Genomic DNA, 8,824 nt, shown 5'->3' with positions numbered 1-8,824 from the left:
AGCATCCGCTAGCTTCAATCTGTCCAAAACAAGATCAAATTTGATCAAAATCCACTAAACACAGGTTCCACATTCATTTTAGCTTACAAACAAATAAAAGAGATAAAATGACTCAAACTTGGGATATGAAAGCAAAATAACCTATCTAAAAGAGACTAAAAAGGTACTTTACATACTAAATACTTAGTACGTATCAGGTATCCCAAAGACTCAGGTTTTGACATAATCGGTTATGCAGATAGTGATATTGCAGGTTGCAATATTGATAGGAAAAGCACCACTAGAGGCTGCCAGCTTTTAAGTGGGAAGCTGATGAGATGGACAAGCAAAAAGAAAAACTATGTATCCACATTAACTGCAGAAGCTGAATATGCAGCCGCTGAAAGCTGTTGTGCCCAAATCATTTGGATGAAAAACCAGCTCAGTGATTATGATCTTCAGCTTTCTAAGATCCCTATCTATTGCGATAACACCAGTGCCATTACAATTGCAAACAACCCTGTACTCCACTCTAAGGCCAAAATATTGAGATCAGATATCATTTTATCAGAGATCATGTTATGAATGATAATATTGAACTTCACTTCGTAACCATTGAGTACCAACTAGCTGATATGTTTACAAAGCCTCTTGATGAAACAAGATTTAATATTTTAATCAACGAACTTGGAATGTTGAACTCTGAGGATTAATTCTATCATCTCTAAGCAATACTCAGTGGTACAAAGTGAAACGGTTCAGTGTTTCTAATCTATCACTGAACTCTTAAGCAAATGCATCTTTCTCTCTAAGGTATGTCTACTTATCTCTTCTATCTCTCAAAACTTAAAACCATCACTGAATCTTTTCTTATTCAGTATTTAAAATGTTTTGAAAGTGATGATTCAGTGTTTCCTTCTCTATCACTGAAATCTTTCCCTATTCAGTGATCCTTTGTTTTAAAAGAAACTTAAAACTATCACTGAAATCTTTCCATATTCAGAGATCAAAATGTTTTAAAAGAAAAAGAATAATGAACAGTCATATTTTTATGACGTCATTAAAAGTTTTTAAGGTATCACGAACGTTCTTCTGATACACATTTGTCCATTTTCTTTTCTACCCAATCACTTTCAAATGATGTGCAAGGAAATTTATCATTTTTTGAAGCATCATTTTTCTCTCTTTTCTACAAATATCTTTTTACAACACTACTGGATTGAATGGCTGTTACGAGAATTATATAAAATAAATCTCTCGGACTGTTAGCAAATGGAGACTAGTGCAAGTATACACTTATCAATCCACTATCATTTTTTTACAAGTAATAAAGTGGTAAAAATACTGAATATCGTCCACAGAGAAAAAGGAATAAAAGTTCGTTTTAATAGTCTAAATAAAGATATGATTTCAGATGGTGAATTCGAAGAAATATTTGTGGTGAGTTGGTTAAACACTACTGTTGTGAACAAGTAATAAAAGAGAGCTTAGGGTGTAGGGATTTGTTAGATATTAAACCGATTTTTAAGTAGACAACATGCTACAACATGATTCTATAATATGATTTATAAATAACTTATCTTTACAACTAATAGCTTATTTCAGGTACTCTCTCGAGATGTAGAATGTCACACAGTCATAAATAAAGTCTTCATATCTCTATGCAAGGCTGGGTCTCGACATTGGCTCAAACTATTCCTTTTATAAGCTAAGTGGAGTGAAAACGAGTCTCCTCGATTCTAAGTAGCTCTCTCGAGCCTACTTCCATATAATTCAAGTTGACGTGTGCTTGTTGGTTTATCTCTAAATCCAACACACTTTAACACTTTTAAACAAGTGATCAACTTGTCCATGGATGATGTTTTTGCAATAAAAACTTGAATGACGTAGTTGTAAAGATTTATCATTTATATTTCTACAACGGAATCGGTGTTTCTCTTAACATCACCCAACACTCAAGCTATATTTTTAGCCTACCATACTTGAAATAATAAAATTAATTGCATAAATAAATAAGCATGATAAGTAAAGCATAAAAAAAGAAAAAAAGTAGAAAAAATAAATGCTAAGATGAATTATAAAAGAGACTTAAAATACTTGAAATAATAAATTAATTGCATAAATAATAAAACATAATAAGTAGAGCATAAGAGAATAAAAGAAAGTAGAAGAAATAAATGTAAAGAGGAATTATAAAGAAAACTTAAATATAAAGAGAAAATAAAATACTTCCAAACACTATTTTATACCCAAGAGAACTTTCAACATCCAAAGTAACTTACAAAATTACTTCAAGTTTCTTACTAGATTGTTTCTCAAAAATTACTTGCTAGATTTCTTACTTCTACAATGCCAAGCCTCCCCCCTTTCTATAGTAGGAGAAGGGAAGACAAGGACCAAAAGATGAAGCTTTTACCCAACTTTTTGCATTGTCCAATGGGTAAAGCAATGCTACCTAAAAATTAGTCAAAAATCAGATATTAAATCTGTACCATAAGATCTTTAAAGCTGCAGGAGATGGGCTGCCAAAAAGGAGGATTGGACATCAAAAGATTCCTCGTTCTATTCTCAAAAGTGCCCCTAGAATCATCCTGCAGCACATACTGTAGCATGCTTCAGCCAAACACCTATTAACATGACTCTTTTTCCAAAAATCAGCACATATCCAAGAAATAAACATTTTATCATATCAACTTAGCTCCAATATAAAAAAAAGATAGAAAAATAAAACAAAAAGACTCAATTTGCAGAATTTTGGGAAAATAAAATGAGTAAATAAAGTAAGAAAAAGTGTACAAGTATCAAATAAGTTGATACTTATCAACGGCCTTCCAAGGAAGTGGAGATTAGACCATATGTTGGAAGTGCACTTGGTGATGCATCAATCCCAAACTAGTACAGCTCTTGCAAGGGAGTGTATGCACTATATGTACGAGTATGCAACAGAAGTCCAAACGACAGTAGCTAAAAACTCAAAGCTCAAAACTTTTGCATAGAGTACAAAACGTTCAAGTCAAAGTAGAAAAGATCAAATATACATAGCATATACACTATTTGTGCATAACAAAAACATATTAAATAATTGAAGAAAGAATGCACTGAGCCTCCAAAGAAGAAAACCAATAAAAGTCGTGATGATTCTGGTTTTTAGCAATTGGTAGATGTCTAACAATAGGATATCCGACTCTTGGCCTATGAAAATAAGTGGAAGGATTGAATCACACACAGAATTATGCATGTCTATGGTGTTGTTTTGTTATCAATCTCATTATGTGTTAATTTTTTTTATTTTCACCGTTCAAATTTTCTTTCAAATTTCTAGTATTGAGTCATTTTAAGTTGTCATTTTAGTTGCTTGGGGTCAAACAACAGTTTAAGTGTGGGGGTGTAATAAGTGAGCGGGTGTAATAAGTGCGACTTTAGCACCCGATTATGTCTTTCTTTCACTTCATTTTAAAGCTTTCCCAATCCAATATTGAGTCTTTTTTTCTTACTTTATGGTTTTGCATTTAGTGGAGCTAGGGTGCAGGAATGGTGATGTTTTATGAGTTTGGTGAGTATAATGTTGACACAAGCATCGTTGTAGCAGGTGCATACGTTGTTGCAGCACTGTACACTAGATATTGGCACAACAGGCTCAATCTCGTTGAATAATTTGAAAAGTCAAAGTTTCAAAGAAATGCATCTCCTAGTACTACTGGCAACCGATTTAGGTGGTCCTACAAGATGCCTCAACCTTTTGTATTAAAGCATCTTGTACTAAAGGCACCTTTCTTTTACCCATTAGTTATTAACCAATGGGTATTACCCTTTTGTAACTTTTTGATTCCTTATGGTATTATATATATGGGGGTAATCTTTTGAACAATTAAGTGTGTGACCTTTGGAAGCAATTGTCATCAGGAACAAAGCTTCATAAAGCTTTGGTTCCTTTTTACTTCTTACTAATTTGCAAGTACTTTTTAGTGTTATTAATTACTGTCAATTGTTACAACAACCTTTCCAGCTTTCTTTACTTTTCTTGCTGAGTTTACTTTTACGTCATTTATATTCAGTCATTCCATTTATGTCATTTACTTTTAAGAACTTAACTCAGTCATGCTAGGCTAAAAGATAGTATGGATGCAAGATCAAGTTGGATTTCAGCAACATAGTGTAATGAATATATTTCTACAAATTGCTTTTTACAACACTACTGGATTGAACGACCTTCCAAGGAAGTGAAAATTAGACCATATGTGAAAGTGCATTTGGTGATGCATAAATCCCAAACTAGTATAGATCTTGCAAGGGAGTGTATGCACTATATGTACTAGTATGCAACAAAAGTCCAAAAGACGGTAGCTACAACTCAAAGCTCAAAACTTTTGCATAGAGTACAAAATGTTCAAGTCAAAGCAGAAAAGATCAAAGATGCATAGCATATACATTGTTTGTGCATAACAAGAACAACTTGAATAATTGAAGAAAGAATGCACTGAACCTCCAAAGAAGAAAACCAATAAAAGTCCTGATGATTCTGATTTTTAGCTATTGGTAGATGTCTAACAATAGGAAGTCTGGCTCTTGGCCTATGGAAATAAGTGGAAGGATTAAATCACACATATACTTATGCATAGCTATGGTGTTGTTTTATTATCAATCTCATTATGTGTTAAAAATTTTATTTTCACTCTTCAAATTTTCTATCAAATTTCTAGTATTAAGTCATTTTAAGTTGTCATTTTAGTTGCTTAGGATGCAGGAATGGTAATGTTTTATGAGTTTGGTGAGTATAATGCTGACATAAGCACTGTTGTAGCAGGTGCATACCTTGTTGCAACAATGGACGCTGGATATTGGCACAACAGGCTCAATCTCGTTGAATAATTTGAAATGTCAAAGTTTTGAAGAAAGGCATCTCCTAGTACTACTGGCAACCGATTTAGATGGTCTTGCAAGATGCCTCAACCTTTTGTACTAAAGCATCTTGTACTAAAGGCACCTTTCTTTTACCCATTGGTAATTAACCAATGGGTATTACCCTTTCGTACCTTTTTGATTCCCTCATGATAGTATATATATGGGGGTAATCCTTTGAACAATTAAGTGTGTGACCTTTGAAAACAATTGTCACCGGATACAAAGCTTCATAAAGCTTTGGTTCCTTTCTACTTGTTACTAATTTCTAAGTATTTTTCAGTGTTCTTCGTTAGTGTCAGTTGCTATAGCAACCTTTCCAACTTTCTTTACTTTTCTTGTTGACTTTACTTTTACGTCATTTACATTCAATCATTTCCATTTATGTCATTTACTTTTAAGCACTTACATTTAGTCATGCTAGGCTAAATACCTTATTATAGGTGTAAGTGAAAGTTGTGAGATTATGCCAAATGTTAGTTAATGTTTGCTCGTTCATATCAATTTATTTTACTATTCACAAGTGGTATCAATATTTTATCTGGTAATCTTTGACAAATTGATACATGTTATTTTATTAAGAGGAGTTGGACTTAAAATTAAGACAATGCAAATATTTTTACTAAGTGTGTTATAGAGGCTATAAAGAGTCACCGTAATCTTATGGGTTGCAAAATATGTGGAAAGAAATGCAAGATCTGTACTAGTTTGGGATTGATACATCACTAAGTACACTTCCAACATATGGTCTAATCTGCACTTCCTTGGAAGGCTGTTCAATCTAGTAATGTTGTAAAATGCTATTTGTAGAGGAATATTCATTACACTTCGTTGCTGAAATCCAACTTGATCTTGCATCTATATTATCTTTTAATTATTACTTCATTTCAATATTTGATTACCAACTCTTGCAAAGATATTTTCTCTCTGAAGTTTTATTGCTTCCAAAAACCCATTTCTGAAATCTTACTTTAAAGTTAACTTTTGTGTCTCACTTTGCATATTAAATCTTTGTGGAACGATATCTGGTATTACTTACCATTATTACTCGCTTTGGACGACATTTGTAAGCCATGTATACTTGCATAATTTACTTGTTATTATAGCCTTTTGAGCATATAGATTCATCCACACCAAGTTCTTGGCGCCATTGCCGGAGATTTAAGCGAAAAAGAGTTTTTCTTTAAGTTACTTTAAAATTTGATTTTTCTACCATCAAGTGTTCATTTTTAGTGGTTTATGCCAAAGATACCTCACGGGTATATTTTTGAGTTAGATGCGGACATTGAAAGAACCTTTAGAAGAAGAAGAAGGGCACAAAGAAATTTGTTGCCTATTCCAGCTACTCCTGAAATGGCTCAAGTCGAACCTGATCCAATACCCAATCCTGAGGAGGAGGTTTTTAGGCTTGCAAATTCAAGGATTGGTGCCATCATGGACTATACTATTCCAATGTTAAATCAATTACGTCCTGGAATACGTAGGCCCACTATTGATGGTAACCACTTTGAATTTAAGCTCATCATATTTCACATGTTACAAACAAATGCTCAATATGTTGGATTACCATTTGTGGATCCTCATTTGCATCTTAGATCTTTTATGGAAGTCACTCACTCTTTTCATCTTAATGGAATTTCTGATGAAGCCTTAAGGATGAAGTTATTTCCCTTTTCATTAAGAGACAGAGCCAAAGTGTGGTACAACTCTTTGCAACCAGACTCAGTCACCACATGGAATGAGATGATTGAGAAGTTGTTAAAAAAAGTATTTTCCCCCAACCAGGAGTGCTAAGTTCAGAAATGAAATTTATCTCTTTAGAAAAATGGATGATGAAGTAGTTCCTGATGCTTAGGAAAGGTACAAGGAATTACTAAGGAAATGCCCACATCATGGCATATCCTACTGCATACAACTAGAAAAACATTTTACAATGATCTTGATACCACTGCTAAACAAATGTTAGATGCTACTACAGGTGGAGCCTTTACTTCTAGTACCTATAATGATGGTTTTGATATTTTGGAGAAAAAAATTCTAATAACAATGGTCACAGGGCAGATCCTAGAGCAATAGTACCTAGAAAGACAACATGCATTCATGAAATAGATCCTTATACTTCTCTTACAACATAACTAATAGCCATGACTAGCTTGTTGAAAAACTTAGTTGTCCCTGCTGCTAATACTGTTGCCACTGCAGTCGTTTCTGAAGCTTTGCCTGTCCAATGTGTATATTGTGGTGAAGGTCATACTTTTGACCAATGCAACTTTAACTTTGAATATGTGAACTTTGTGCACAACAAACTGTTGATCCTCTCTCTCTCTGTGATTTGATGATAATCCCTTTTCACTTATACGTTGTATTTGTGTTTTTGTATTTTCAGTTCCAGCGATCTTCACTGAGTATGTTCAGTGATCGCTGAAGAACTTGCATTGTAAATCTATCAGAGATAACAATACTTCAAGAAGACAACACTCACACCAAAAAACCTTCAGCAACCATCGAAGACTGAAACTGAAGATTAGAGACTGACGAGTACGTGATCTGAAGTTGTATTCAGCGATTACAAGTCTGTCTACATATGTGTGAAGATTGCTCAAACTTCAGCGAATGATGATGAGACCTTCAGGTCATTCCAGCATTCAGCGATCAAAAAAAGTTTGCTTAGCACGATTATTATTGTCTTGTCCTTATGCACACAAAGGACAAAACTCATTCCCCTACGAAAGTTAGTACGATACGGAGCCGATTAGTCGACTCTTTGTCCACCAACTTTAGGTAAGGATGTTTGCTCATGAATAGTGCTTTTGTACTATTTACTGTGGCAAAGGAAAAGTCTTCCACTTAAAGCTTGACACGCTCTCTAACCCTACTTTATTGCATTAAATGAACATTTAATGCACTGGGTATAAATAGAAGAGTTTCTTCTCCATGCAGAGAGCGCGCAACTCTCTCTTTAGCCCTAATTCTTACTTCAAGCATTTTCTAGATTAAGTAAAGGATCTTCCTTATAGAAACTTCTTTTCTTGTATTTGCTAAAGCTTTGTGTGTAACCAAAGATTGTTTAGATATGTTTTTTATCACCTTATCTTTCCGCAAACAATCTTGTAAAATCTGTATTGATCTTCTCTATCAATATATATATTTTAAATTTGAAAATATTGTGTTTGTATTTATCCCCCCCCCCCTTCTACAAACTGTTTCTCTTCTTATAGACCCTTATGGGACCAACAAGTGGTATCAGAGTAGTATTTTCTTTCTTTCCTTGTGTTTAGCTATTTTCTATATTAGTTTATCTCTTTTTAGATAATTTTACTGCTTACAAATGGCTTTACAAATAACAAACACACACACACAAAAGATAATGGCTCTCTTGCCAAACCTCCCCAGTTTGTCCGTGACAACTTTAGTCTCCGGAAGAACCGGATGTCCCTCTTTCTGAAAGGTGTGGATCCTGAAATTCCATATTACATAGAAAATGGACCATATATTCCATTTGCTATTGCTCCGGCTGTTCCAGCAACAGCTATGACTGTCGCGATTCCTGAACGGCAGATTCCAAAGCTTCCACATCAGTGAAGCAATGAGGACAAGAAGAAGATAGCTATAGACACGCGTGCTCAGTCTATAATAGCTATGTCTCTTCCTGATGAGATTTATCACTTAGTGATGAAACTCAAAACTTCTAAATCCGTATGGGATACATTCTGTGTCCAATATGAATGAACCACTCAGGTTCAGGAGACTAGAAAGATCAATCTAGTAAGACAATATGAAAACTTTCTCTGTGGAAAGTCTGAGACGCTGTCTGAAGTACATCAAAGATTTAACTGCCTTCTTATTGATCTTAGGGCTGTCGGCAGGGAATATTCTAATTCTGAAACCTTGACTAAGTTTCTAGAATGCCTTCCTGAGTCTTGGGACACCTTTTTCATGTGTCTCA

General features: G+C 34.2%; 1 non-coding gene across 1 annotated transcript; it reads right to left on the bottom strand.

Annotated features, from left to right (window-relative positions):
- Positions 1-6,670: 6,670 nt before the first annotated feature.
- On the bottom strand, positions 6,671-6,777 carry LOC112511888. Its single transcript, XR_003069143.1, has one exon. It is a non-coding gene; the product is annotated as a small nucleolar RNA R71 (small nucleolar RNA).
- Between the last annotated feature and the right edge of the window lie 2,047 nt (positions 6,778-8,824).

Source organism: Cynara cardunculus, assembly GCF_001531365.2.
Source record: "Cynara cardunculus var. scolymus isolate 2C chromosome LG 4, CcrdV1, whole genome shotgun sequence".
Classification (NCBI taxonomy): Eukaryota; Viridiplantae; Streptophyta; class Magnoliopsida; order Asterales; family Asteraceae; genus Cynara; species Cynara cardunculus.
This window is presented reverse-complemented; position numbering and strand designations above follow the sequence as displayed.